The following is a 14,977-nucleotide window of genomic DNA, read 5'->3' on the forward strand; positions in this document are numbered from 1 at the left end:
TTAGTCAGAGCTCGATCTAGGATGCTCTTTCTAGCTTCCCGTCTAAACCTCAACTGCTCAACCCACGGGGCACTGTCCCTAATACAAACCCCCCAAATCATAGAACACGCCCTTCGGCACACCTCTTCAGCCAGGTCTTCTCTCAGTAGTTTTCCTACAAACTTGTCTGGCATCCAACGACGGTTAGCTTGACCTTGGGTCCCAGGCACCTTCTCCGCTGAAAGTATCATCTCCACATACCAATGCACTCCCCTGTTAGCTTCTCGCAGCATTCTAACTCCTAAAACAAAGACCTAGTCTCACTATCGAGCTAAATGTCCTTTCACCTGCAATGGAAACATGAGAACGAAAGAAAAGAAAAAACATTTCTCTTCTCTAAGGTTTTCCATCCTCTGGTAACCCAAAGCCTTTGCCAAGGGAAATCATTTTCGGGCTACAATGTTAGCTAACATAAGGAATGAACAGGCCTTTCTATCTAAACGTATCTGTAATCCGGCCTTTACAATGTTAAACACATTATTAAATCACACTCTAAGCATTAGTTCATTATTTTCATATAAATGAATGAGCAATCTACATGTGTAACTTTAACATGGAACACGTTTTACCTAAAACATTGCATTGCACAAAACCTAATCATTATGCATTTACTAAATACATTCACAATAACTTGCAACGTCATTCTTCACGAAAGCATTAATTCATTTATAATCACCTCTATTTTCAACGATTTCAGCAATACATTTGTATGACACGACTTAACACACATTTGATTAATATGCGGGTACTGACGAACGGTGTATATGATGCGCCCCTACGAATTTCAGAATCACATGACGCTCTATCAATACCATGACACCCAATCACAGGCATATTTATTATTATACCACCATATTGCCGAATCCATCATTCAAGTCTTAAGTCCCCCTTAGCTGTATTGATGCGTGTAAGTAAACACTGTAAAAACCCTGTGAGTGATACGCCCATACCTTTACATTCTGTCCATGCATCTCCTGGCACCATGGACAAGGTATGTGCTCTGCAGTGTTTGCTGGTTACCCGTGCATTTAGTAATAGAATAATGTGTTGTTTACAGCGTGTCTGCGTCTCCTCTTTTACCGCACACACACCCTGAGCAATGCAGTGCTGCGGGCTTATGCGTGGGTGCACATTAAACACATGCTCCAATGGGCAAACTATTGACAGTTTCCTGAACACATTCAACAGTGCGGTGTGTGCAGGCTCGGTGTCATACCGTGGTGATAACAAACGGTGCACTGCATGTTAAGAACGACTCCACCGCAGGTAGGTAATATTAACTTTAAAGTGTTTATTCATCGGTTCCTGGTTCCTCATACATAGAGAGCGATGCCAGCAAGCCCCAGCACAACAGCTACTCCTGCTCAACTGCTGCCCCCAATGTCCCTATTCTAATACCCGATCATGTCCCTCACCAACCATCCACTCACAACATTCCACTGTCCCACACCTTCCCCTCAATACAAAGAACAGACACAACAAAACAACAATAGATAAATTACACAGGCTCATTTGCCCCTTAGAACACCAACTACCCGGAAATAAATATGCACACTGTAAATAACTAAAATATAATATTATTCCATCACAAACTCTTTAATAGGACCAGGCAATTTACTCTCTCTTGCACTTCGAAGTACTCTCACCTCTGGATCACTCTGACCTCCACCATTTGCCACCCCACCACTCCTACACATCTCACTCACCCTTGCGTTTGCTTGAACCCTTGAACACACCTCATCACCCATCAAGGATCCCCTTACAGTGTCATGCATACCACACTCCGGATCATTATGCCCGCTAAACACACCCTAGCGTTTGCTTCAACCCTTGAACACACCTCATCACCCATCAAGTATCCCCTTACAGTGTCTTGCATACCACACTCCGGACCATTATGCCCGCTAACCTCCTTGCACTCACTCACATGGCATAAATTCCGCACTCTCCCATCTTCAGGTTTCACTGCACCTTCCAACACCTTTACGATCCTCAATGGATCAGACCAACGAGGGGCCCCCTTTTCCACTACGCCTGGTTTCCGCACTCGCACATCCTCACGTACCAAAATATTCAACATCTTCTTACCCATATTGATTCTGTTCTTGACCTGAGTTTGACTCCGTTCCACATTCCTCTTCATCAGATGCTCAGCCTCTGACTTCCCTTTCTCTTCCTTCTTATTCCTCAACCACCAAGGTACAAGTTTTGAAGAAGGCTTCCTTCCTCTTAACATCTCAAACGGCCTTCTACCTGTTACTGAATGACGTGTAATCGTGTATGATAACAAAATACTTTGAAGAGTTTTCTTCCATGATAACCTAGATTCAAGTGCCAATTGTATTGCCTCTATGACAATTCCATTGAACCGCTCAACCTGGCCATTACTTTCGGAATAATGCAATGACGCCCTTACATGATTTCACTTTTACAAAAACGACGGCATCGTACTTGAGGTAGGCTCCACCCCATTATCAGACACCACCGACTCTGGTACACCTTCCCTGGAAAAAACATCCTCCAAAAAATCAATAACCACCTCCATGGTCACACTACCAACCATATGAACTTCCGGCCACTTAGAGTAATGCCCAATGAGAACAATGGCATATGTGTCCTTGGATGGTAACGTGGCAAATGGCCCCATAATATCAATTGCTACTTTCCACCACGGCCCATCAAATAAATCTACTGTTTGCAAAGAGACCACCACTGGTTTAATCACTTTCTCACTTAACTTGCATGCATTACTTTCCCTCACTCAACGATCCACCATACCATCCAAACCTGGCCACCAAATTTATTCTTAAACTTTCCACCTCATGCTTGACATCCTCCAATGGCCTTCATGTCCTAACTTGATGATGTTCTTGCCCATCCCAATAGGAGGTCCAAACCTATCTCCTCTTTGGACAATACCATTACAAAAGGATAATTCCTCCTTTACCTTCCAAAATGTGTTATATTCGCTTGAAATTGCCATGTCAATGGCCACCCATTTACAATTAATTTTTTTACACCCAACATCACCACATCTTTTTCCATTTCCTCTATCCATTTCACCTCAGACAACTCTATCCCATTTGCCACATCTCTGTTCCTAAGACACATCACATCTTCATACATGTACGCCACATCACGTCCACTCTCATCCATTGCCTGTGCGTTGCACGATTCCACTGTTAACCGTGAGAACCCATCAGCAACACAATTACTTTTGTCTGGAACACATACAATATCATAGTAATACATTTGCATCTTTGAAGCCAATCGTGCTAACTGTGGTGTTTTATTTTTCCCACCTCCTGGTTTTGAAATATTCACTAAAGGGTTATGGTCTGCACAGATTTAGAATGTTCTGCCCCGAACATACATCCTGAAACACTCTACAGCCCATGTTGGAGCGAGTAATTCTTTCCCTATCACTGAAAAATTTCTGTTGACTTGTGTCAGGGTGCGAGATGCATATGCAACCACCCACTCATTACCATCCTTCTTTTGTGATAGAACAGCTCCTACTCCGTAACCACTGGCATCCACAGGTATAGTAAATCCACCCCCATTACAAATGACTTCAAACATGGTGCATTTACAACCTCCTTCTTGATTGCTATAAAACTCCTCCTTGTGTTCTTGCCAACAAAAAAATGTTGTATTTCTCTTTAATAATGCTCATAAATTTTCCACTTTCGAGGCATCATTTTCCACAAGTCGGGAATAAAACTCTGTTAGCCCCCAAAAAGACATTAATTATTCTTTAGGCTTGGGCTCAGGAGCATTCACAATAGCTTCAACATGACTGATTTTTGGACGTACGGCTTACATAGTTATAATGTGCCCCAAGTATTCCACCTGCCGTTTTCCAAAATCACATTTCTCTTCCTTCACAGTCAGACTATTTTTCATTAGAGCATGTAAAACCTCCTTCAATGTCCCATCATGCTCTTTTTTGTCCTTTTCAAATATCAAAATGTCATCCTGAAACACCTTCTCACCTGTTATGTCGGATAATACTTTGGAAATCCCCCTCTGAAAATCAGCAGATGCACTTGCTGACCGAAAAGGCATTCTTATGTACTGGATCCTGCTTTCGGTTGTTATAAAAACTGTGCAATGCCCAGAGTCCGGACCCAATAGGATTTGATGGTATGCGCTGGCCAAATCAATTGTAGTGAATACAGTATCCTCCCCAATTGACAACACCAATTCTTGCAGATCGGGTAAGGGGAATGCATACACCCATCTAGCCTCATTAAGACACTGTAAGTCAATACACAATCTTATCTCCCCATTTGATTTCAAAGATATTACGACCAGAGACACCTAGTCTGAACTCTCAATTTGTTTAATAATGTCTCTTTTGTATTAATCTTGCAATATTTTTCTCGCGGGCACAGCATTTTTGTGCAAAACTATCTTGTGTTGGAAGAATTCCATCCTGCCTAACTGATGCCCAAACACACTCAGAAACTCTAATTTCTAATTAGAATAAACTGTACTTTAAGTACTCACATCATCCACAGCATACACAGGCGGGTTAGCACATAGGTCCATTTTATCCCAAGGTCAATAATATGTGGCCACCTCAGAACCCAAAGACTTTTCTCAGCCACAAACACTTCTGCAACACACCTCCTACCAGCAAATTCCAACTCAGCTCGCATCACCCCCACCATCGAAAGCTTATGACCAGAATAACTACCTGGTCTTATGCTAGTATTTTCCGATTTCCATCCCGGCCGCAATTGCTCAATTGTTTTTGCTCATTATGGTATACCACGCACACTAGTCCACCAGCACTTCTACCTGTACCCCATCAATGCTCAACAATCAACTGGGCATACGGCATCCTTTGTTTTGGATCCTTGACTCTGGATACTCAACGCCAAACCCTGCATGCCTTACTCATCCTCCACAGAATCCTCAGCAACAAAATGAACTTTCCTGCCAATGCTTTTACATACTCAAGAAAAATTTCCCTTTTTCTTACATGTACAACATACCTTGCCCACTGCTAAACACATTTTAGAATTGGCTAAGTGTTTGCTGGATCTGCACCTGTAATACAACAACCCTTTGAAATTACTATGAGATTCATTCTTGATGCCAGTTCCACTAGTATACGTTACATCCCAATTTGTTCCTCACCTTACTACTTTTCTCACTATCAACCATAAATACAACCCCATCACTCTTGTTTTCCTTCCTCACAGCTTGCATGCATTTCTCAGTTACTTCAATTCTTCTACCAACCCCCACATCTGCTTTTAAGGACAATTCTCCAGAAGACCATAGTTTCTCCTGGATCTTCCTGGATTTTGTTTTCATCAATAATTGATCCCTCAATACTTGATCATACGCCATATGCTCAAATGCACATGTCACAGGTAAACCTCTTAATGCAGCCATGTATTTATTGTCTCGTCATCTCTCTGTTCTCTTGAATAAAATTCATATTGTTCCATTACCACATTATTCTTCCTACGGTACCTTTCATGCATTTTTTAAGTGCACACTAGTAAACATCCGCCTCTCCCACATTTTCTACAGGCGGTATATTTTTAAATTCTCTTAACCCTATATCCCAAATCTATGTTTAAGTGAGGCTAATTGTCTTTCAGGAGTACATCCATCATCCTCTAGTACCTCAATGTGTGCTTGATATAAATCAACCCATGACTCCCAATGAATGGACGGATCCCCCAGCTCAGCGAGGAAAAACGGTGGTGGTTGAATGCTATCCATGTTTATACAGCACACAGTGACCAACCCTAGATATAAATAATTAGGATGTGTAAATAACAGGTGTGCCAGTCACTGAAACCAGTACAGAGTATAGATAGGTAATGTATGCATATGATGGATGTGCCAATCACAGGAATCAGCACTCACAAGGCCAAAAACATGTGTGCTATTGCAACAACTGACCACAGTACAGAAGGTGCACCAATCACCAAGGATGTGCCAGTCACCATATTGCGGAATAAAAGCGTGTCAATCGCTGTTGGCACACAGTTTTTTTCAAATCACAGAACCATATAGTCTGTACAATTTACCCAGTAAGAAGTCGCGTGTGAAGGGGGTGAGAGAGAGAGCGCATGCATGTGTAATCTTTAGTGATGGTTTTCTTCAAAGATTATGACTAAGCGGATCCGACGAGCTAGAGGGTTTCTCATACGACAGCATCCTTCCCCTCCATCTCATTGCTTCATTCACAATGCAGCCTATCAAGGATTGTCTGATGCTGAAAAAATCAAGGACTGCAAAATCTCCAGATTTATCCATGTATGCAGACTAAATCCGTCAATAGGGCCAGAAATACAAAGAGACACAAAATATGTAAGCTCAAACAGTAAACAATAATAATATAAAAATTAAAACATGATGGCATATTTGTAATGGTTTACCAGGACAAAACCTGATCATACCAGAGCAATACATCTGTGGTAAGAATGGAAATGCCTTCATCAGGCGGGTACTGGGTACCGCACGACTTGTATTTGTAATGAAATGAGTGATATTCATTCTTAGTAGTGGTTCAACACTTGTATTGGGAAATGACCAATGCTTCTCAGTGGCATACCGGTACTTTGGGTCAGGGTGGCGAGTACTTGGGCTTCTAAATGTCTGTTTCAAGCCATGGCGCGGATCCACGGAAGAGTTCCTTCTCCGATTCCAAATTCCAGTTAACTGAATAAGATATGGTTCCTACTGCACCGCTCTGCTGGCATATCAGGGCTCAAATATATATGAAATTGCTGAATTGAGGTGATTCAATTTAAATCTGGGACCTGGTAACTGATAGAGGGAGCCAAATCCTTGCAAAAATATTTGGAGCTCTGAGGGAATGTCTTCAGATTTTGTTCGCCCAAACAAGGTAAAATCCACATAAAAACCTAAGAAATCTGCAACTATCATTGTCATAGACAAAACATCTGGCGTTCTTTACAATATATTTATTCCTTGTTGCAATGGGTGCATGTACTTCAGTGATATTGTTGGAGACAAGCCCTATTTACACAGACAATACCCAGCTGTATATACATGCAGGCAGACGAATGCTGTCTCACAACACAGACATGGGCACATGTACACACCGACGTATATTGGGTGGATGTTGTATTGAGACCTGTGAATTTACACAATGAAAAGATGGGTGGGTACGGTGCTTAATATGAGCCAGTGGATTCCAGCAGGGTTCAATGACCAAAATGTTTGGAGACCAGAACTTATTTTTAGGAGAGCAAAAACACACAAAATGGAAAAGCGGACAAAGAGAAAACGGAGAAACCGTCAATAAGGGAGAAAGCAGAAACCTACAATAGTCAGATAAAGAACAGGAAGTGAATGGTGATGGATTAAAAAGGCCTGAGGTGGGTTTAAGAGTGAGATAAAGAACAGGACATGACTGGTGGTGGCTTAAATAGGCTTGAGGTGGATTCAAGAGCGAGATAAAGAACAGGAAGTGACTGGTGGTGGATTAAAGAGGCCTGAGGTGGATTCAAGAGCGAGATAAAGAACAGGAAGTGACTGGTGGTGGATTAAAGAGGCCTGAGGTGGATCCAAGAGAGAGATAAAGAACAGGAAGTGACTAGTGGTGGATTAAAGAGGCGTGAGGTAGATTAAAGAGTGAGATAAAGAATAGGAAGTGACTGGTGGTGGAATAAAGAGACATGAGGTGGATTCAAGAGTGAGATAAAGAACAGGAAGTGACTGGTGGTGGATTAAAGAGGCCTGAGGTGGATTCAAGAGCGAGATAAAAATAGGATGTGACTGGTGGTGGATTAAAGAGGCGTGAGGTGAATTAAAGAGGGAGATAAAGGATAGGAAGTGACTGGTGTTGGAATAAAGAGGCCTGAGGTGGATTTAAGAGTGAGATAAAGAACAGGAAATGACTGGTGGTTGCTTAAATAGGCTTAGAGTGCGAGATAAAGAACAGCAAGTGACTGGTGGTGGATTAAAGAGGCCTGAGGTGGATTCAAGAGTGAGATAAAGAACAGGAAGTGACTGGTGGTAGATTAAAGAGGCCTGAGGTGGATTCAAGTGTGAGATAAAGAACAGGAAGTTACTGGTGGTGGATTAAAGAGGCGTGAAGTGGATTAAAGAGGGAGATAAAGAATAGGAAGTGACTGGTGGTGGAATAAAGAGGCATGAGGTGGATTCAAGAGTGAGATAAAGAACAGGAAGTGACTGGTGGTAGATTAAAGAGGCGTGAGGTGGATTAAAGAGGGAGATAAAAGATAGGAAGTGACTGGTGGTGGAATAAAGAGGAATGAGGTGGATTCAAGAGTGAGATAAAGAACAGGAAGTGACTGGTGGTAGATTAAAAAGGCCTGAGGTGGATTCAGGGGCGAGATAAAGAACAGGAAGTGACTGGTGGTGGCATAAAGAGGCTTGAGGTGGATTCAAGGGCGAGATAAAGAACAGGAAGTGACTGGTGGTGACTTAAATAGGCTTAAAGTGCGAGATAAAGAACAGGAAGTGACTGGTGGTGTATTAAAGAGGCCTGGGGTGGATTCAAGAGTGAGATAAAGAACAGGAAGTGACTGGTGGTAGATTAAAGAGGCCTGAGGTGGATTCAAGTGTGAGATAAAGAACAGGAAGTGACTGGTGGTGGATTAAAGAGGTGTGAAGTGGATTAAAGAGGGAGATAAAGAATAGGAAGTGACTGGTGGTGGAATAAAGAGGCATGAGGTGGATTCAAGAGTGAGATAAAGAACAGGAAATGACTGGTGGTGGCTTAAATAGGCTTAAAGTGCGAGATAAAGAACAGGAAGTGACTGGTGGTGTATTAAAGAGGCCTGGGGTGGATTCAAGAGTGAGATAAAGAACAGGAAGTGACTGGTGGTGGATTAAAGAGGCCTGAGGTGGATTCAAGTGTGAGATAAAGAACAGGAGGTGACTGGTGGTGGATTAAAGAGGCGTGAAGTGGATTAAAGAGGGAGATAAAGAATAGGAAGTGACTGGTGGTGGAATAAAGAGGCATGAGGTGGATTCAAGAGTGAGATAAAGAACAGGAAGTGACTGGTGGTGGATTAAAGAGCCGTGAGGTGGATTAAAGAGGGAGATAAAGAATAGGAAGTGACTGGTGGTGGAATAAAGAGGCATGAGGTGGATTCAAGAGTGAGATAAAGAACAGGAAGTGACTGGTGGTGGATTAAAGAGCCGTGAGGTGGATTAAAGAGGGAGATAAGGAATAGGAAGTGACTGGTGGTGGAATAAACAGACATGAGGTGGATTCAAGAGTGAGATAAAGAATAGGAAGTGACTGGTGGTGGATTAAAGAGACGTGAGGTGGATTAAAGAGGGAGATAAAGGATAGGAAGTGATTGGTGGTTGAATAAAGAGGAATGAGGTGGATTCAATAGTGAGATAAAGAACAGGAAGTGACTGGTCGTAGATTAAACAGGCCTGAGGTGGATTCAGGGGCGAGATAAAGGATAAAGGATAGGTGTTGGAATAAAGAGGCATGAGGTGGATTCAAGAGTGAGATAAAGAACAAGAAGTGACTGGTGGTGGATTAAAAAGGCCTGAGGTGGATTTAAGAGTGAGAAAAAGAACAGAAAATGACTCGGGGTGGCTTAAATAGGCTTAAAGTGCGAGATAAAGAACAGGAAGTGACTGGTGGTAGATTAAAGAGGCCTGAGGTGGATTCAAGTGTGCGATAAAGAACAGGAAGTGACTGGTGGTGGATTAAAGAGGCGTGAAGTGGATTAAAGAGGGAGATAAAGAATAGGAAGTGACTGGTGGTGGAATAAAGAGGCATGAGGTGGATTCAAGAGTGAGATAAAGAACAGGAAGTGACTGGTGGTGGATTAAAGAGGCGTGAGGTGGATTAAAGAGGGAGATAAAGGATAGGAAGTGATTGGTGGTTGAATAAGGAGGAATGAGGTGGATTCAAGAGTGCGATAAAGAACAGGAAGTGACTGGTCGTAGATTAAACAGGCCTGAGGTGGATTCAGGGGCGAGATAAAGAACAGGAAGTGACTGGTGGTGGCATAAAGAGGCCTGAGGTGGATTCAAGGGCGAGATAAAGAACAGGAAGTGACTGGTGATGGATTTAAGAGGCCTGAGGGGGATTCAAGAGCAAGATAAAGAACAGAAAGTGAATGGCGGTGGATTAAAGAGGCCTGAGGTGGATTCAAGAAGCAGCGAAAGAACAAGAAGGGACTGGTGGTGGATTAAAGAGGCCTGAGGTGGATTCAAGAGCGAGATAAAAAACAGGAAGTGATTGGCGGTGGATTAAAGAGGCCTGAGGTGGAATAAAGAGCGAGATAAAGAACAGGAAGTGACTAGTGGTGAATTCAAGAGGTATGAGGTTGATTCAAGAGCGAAGTGACTGGTGGTGTAGTAAAGAGGCCTGAGATGTATACAAGAGTGAGATAAAAAACAGGAAGTGACTGGCGGTGGATTAAAGAGGCCTGAGGTGGAATACCGAGCGAGATAAAGAACAGAAAGTTACTGCTGGTGGATTAAAGAGGCCTAAGGTGGATTCAAGAGCGAGATAAATAAGAGGAACTGACTGGCGGTGGATTAAAGAGTCCTTAGGTGGATTCAAGAAGGAGCTAAAAAACAGGAAGTGACTGATGGTGGATTAAAGAGGCCTGAGGTGGATTCAAGAGGGAGATAAAGAATAGGAAGTGACTGGTGGTGGAATAAAGAGACATGAGGTGGATTCAAGAGTGAGATAAAGAACAGGAAGTGACTGGTGGTGGATTAAAGAGACTTGAGGTGGATTCAAGAGTGAGAAAAAGAACAGGAAATTACTGGTGGTGGCTTAAATAGACTTAAAGTGTGAGATAAAGAACAGGAAGTGACTGGTGGTAGATTAAAGAGGCCTGAGGTGGATTCAATTGTGAAATAAAGAACAGGAAGTGACTGGTGGTGGATTAAAGAGGCGTGAAGTGGATTAAAGAGGGAGATAAAGAATAGGAAGTGACTGGTGGTGGAATAAAGAGGCATGAGGTGGATTCAAGAGTGAGATAAAGAACAGGAAGTGACTGGTGGTGGATTAAAGAGGCGTGAGGTGGATTAAAGAGGGAGATAAAGGATAGGAAGTGACTGGTGGTTGAATAAAGAGGAATGAGGTGATTCAATAGTGAGATAAAGAACAGAAAGTGACTGGTGGTGGATTAAACAGGCCTGAGGTGGATTCAGGGGCGAGATAAAGAACAGGAAGTGACTGGTGGTAGCATAAAGAGGCCTGAGGTGGATTCAAGGGCGGGATAAAGAACTGGAATTGACTGGCGGTGGATTAAAGAGGCCTGAGGTGGAATAAAGAGCGAGATAAAGAACAGGAAATGACTAGTGGTGAATTAAAGAGGTATGAGGTTGATTCAAGAGCGAAGTGACTGGTGGTGTAGAGGCCTGAGATGGATTCAAGAGTAAGATAAAGAACAGGAAGTTACTGCTGGTGAATTAAAGAGGTATGAGGTGGATTCAAGAGCGAGATAAAGAACAGGAAGTGACTGCTGGTGGATTAAAGAGGCCTAAGGTGGATTCAAGAGTGAGATAAATAGCAGGAACTGACTGGCGGTGGATTAAAGAGTCCTTAGGTGGATTCAAGAAGGAGCTAAAAAATAGGAAGTGACTGATGGTGGATTAAAGAGGCCTGAGGTGGATTCAAGAGCGAGATAAAGAACAGGAAATGACTGGTGGTGGATTAAAGAGGCCTGAGGTGTATTCAAGAGCGAGATAAAAAAGAGGAAGTGACTGGCAGTGGATTAAAGAGACCTGAGGTGGAATAAAGAACGAGATAAAGAACAGGAAGCGACTAGGGGTGGATTAAAGAGGCCTGAGTTGGATGCAAGATCGAGATAAAGAACAGGAAGTGACTAGTGGTGAATTAAAGAGGAATGAGGTGGATTCAAGAAAGAAGTGACTGGTGGTGTATTCAAGAGCGAGATAAAAAAAAGGAAGTGACTGGCGGTGGATTAAAGAGGCCTGAGGTGGAATAAAGAGCGAGATAAAGAACAGTAAGTGACTGGCGGTGGATTAAAGAGGCCCGAGGTGGATTCAAGAGAGAGATAAAGAACAGGAAGTGACTAGTGGTGAATTAAAGAGGTATGAGGTAGATTCAAGAGCGAAGTGACTGGTGGTGTATTAAAGAGGCCTGAGATGGATTCAAGAGCGAGATAAAGAACAGGAAGTGACTGCTGGTGAATTAAAGCGGTATGAGGTGGATTCAAGAGCAAGATAAAGTACAGGAAGTGACTGGTGGTGGATTAAAGAGGCCTGAGGTGGATTCAAGAGCGAGATAAACAACAGGAAGTTACTGCTGGTGGATTAAAGAGGCCTAAGGTGGATTCAAGAGAGAGATAAAGAACAGGAAGTGACTGGTGGTGGATTAAAGAGGCCTGAGGTGGATTCAAGAGGGAGCTATAAAACAGGAAGTGACTGGTGGTGGATCAAAGAGGCCTGAGGTGGATTCAAGAGTGAGAAAAAGAACAGGAAATTACTGGTGGTGGCTTAAATAGGCTTAAAGTGCGAGATAAAGAACAGGAAGTGACTGGTAGTGGATTAAAGAGGCCTGAGGTGGATTCAAGAGTGAGATAAAGAACAGGAAGTGACTGGTGGTAGATTAAAGAGGCCTGAGGTGGATTCAAGTGTGAGATAAAGAACAGGAAGTGACTGGTGGTGGGGATTAAAGAGGCGTGAAGTGGATTAAAGAGGGAGATAAAGAATAGGAAGTGACTGGTGGTGGAATAAAGAGGCATGAGGTGGATTCAAGAGTGAGATAAAGAACAGGAAGTGACTGGTGGTGGATTAAAGAGGCGTGAGGTGGATTAAAGAGGGAGATAAAGGATAGGAAGTGACTGGTGGTTGAATAAAGAGGAATGAGGTGGATTCAATAGTGAGATAAAGAACAGGAAGTGACTGGTAGTGGATTAAAGAGGCCTGAGGTGGAATAAAGATCGAGATAAAGAACAGGAAGCGACTAGGGGTGGATTAAAGAGGCCTGAGTTGGATTCAAGAGCGAGATAAAGAACAGGAAGTGACTAGTGGTGAATTAAAGAGGTATGAGGTGGATTCAAGAGCGAAGTGACTGGTGGTGTATTAAAGAGGCCCGAGGTGTATTCAAGAGCGAGATAAGAAACAGGAAGTGACTGGCGGTGGATTAAAGAGGCCTGAGGTGGAATAAAGAGCGAGATAAAGAACAGGAAGTGACTGGTGGTGGATTAAAGAGGCCCGAGGTGGATTCAAGAGAGAGATAAAGAACAGGAAGTGACAAGTGGTGAATTAAAGAGGTATGAGGTGGATTCAAGAGCGAAGTGACTGGTGGTGTATTAAAGAGGCCTGAGGTGGATTCAAGAGCGAGATAAAAAACAGGAAGTTACTGCTGGTGGATTAAAGAGGCCTAAGGTGGATTCAAGAGTGAGATAAAGAACAGGAAGTGACTGGCGGTGGATTAAAGAGGCCTGAGGTGGATTCAAGAGGGAGCTAAAAAACAGGAAGTGACTGGTGGTGGATTAAAGAGGCCTGAGGTGGATTCAAGAGCGAGATAAAGAACAGAAAGTGACTGGTAGTGGATTAAAGAGGCCTGAGGTGGATTCAAGAGTGAGATAAAAGAACAGGAAGTGACTGGTGATGGATTAAGGAGGCCTGATGTGGATTCAAGAGAGAGATAAAGGGGCAGAGAGTGTCTGGTGGTGGATTAAGGAGCCCTGAGGTGGATTCAAGAGTGAGATAAAGAACAGGAAGTGGCTGGTGGTGGATTAAAGAGGCCTGAGGTGGATTCAAGAGCGAGATAAAGAACAGAAAGTGACTGGTAGTGGATTAAAGAGGCCTGAGGTGGATTCAAGAGTGAGATAAAAGAACAGGAAGTGACTGGTGATGGATTAAGGAGGCCTGATGTGGATTCAAGAGAGAGATAAAGGGGCAGAGATTGTCTGGTGGTGGATTAAGGAGCCCTGAGGTGGATTCAAGAGTGAGATAAAAACAGGAAGTGGCTGGTGGTGGATTAAAGAGGCCTGAGGTGGATTTAAGTGTGAGATAAAGAACAGGAAGTGACTGGTGGTGGATTAAAGAGGCCTGAGGTGGATTCAAAAGTGAGATAAAAGAACAGGAAGTGAATGGTGGTGGATTAAAGTGGTCTGAGGTGGATTCAAGAGCGAGACAAAGAACATTAAGTGACTGGCGGTGGATTACAGAGGCCTGAGGCGGATTGAAGAGTGAGATAAACAGACAGTGAGAGTCTGGTGATGGATTAAAGAGGCCTGAGTTGGATTCAATAGTGAGATAGAGAACAGGAAGTGACTGGTGGTGGATTAAATAGGCATGAGGTGGATTCAAGAGCGAGATAAAGAACAGGAAGTGACTGGTGGTGGATTAAAGAGGCATGAGATGGATTCAAAAGCGAGATAAAGAACAGGAAGTGACTGGTGGTGGATTAAAGAGGCCTGTGGTGTATTCAAGAGAGAGATAAAAAAGAGGAAGTGACTGGCGGTGGATTAAAGAGACCTGAGGTGGAATAAAGAACGAGATAAAGAACAGGAAGCGACTAGGGGTGGATTAAAGAGGCCTGAGTTGGATGCAAGATCGAGATAAAGAACAGGAAGTGACTAGTGGTGAATTAAAGAGGAATGAGGTGGATTCAAGAGCGAAGTGACTGGTGGTGTATTCAAGAGCAAGATAAAAAACAGGAAGTGACTGGTGGTGGATTAAAGAGGCCTGAGGTGGAATAAAGAGCGAGATAAAGAACAGTAAGTGACTGGCGGTAGATTAAAGCGGCCCGAGGTGGATTCAAGAGAGAGATAAAGAACAGGAAGTGACTAGTGGTGAATTAAAGAGGTATGAGGTGGATTCAAGAGCGAAGTGACTGGTGGTGTATTAAAGAGGCCTGAGATGGATTCAAGAGCGAGATAAAGAACAGGAAGTGACTGCTGGTGAATTAAAGTGGTATGAGGTGGATTCAAGAGCAAGATAAAGTACAGGAAGT

The sequence above is a fragment of the Triturus cristatus genome, chromosome 4_2 (genome assembly GCF_964204655.1).
Source record: "Triturus cristatus chromosome 4_2, aTriCri1.1, whole genome shotgun sequence".
NCBI lineage: Eukaryota > Metazoa > Chordata > Amphibia > Caudata > Salamandridae > Triturus > Triturus cristatus.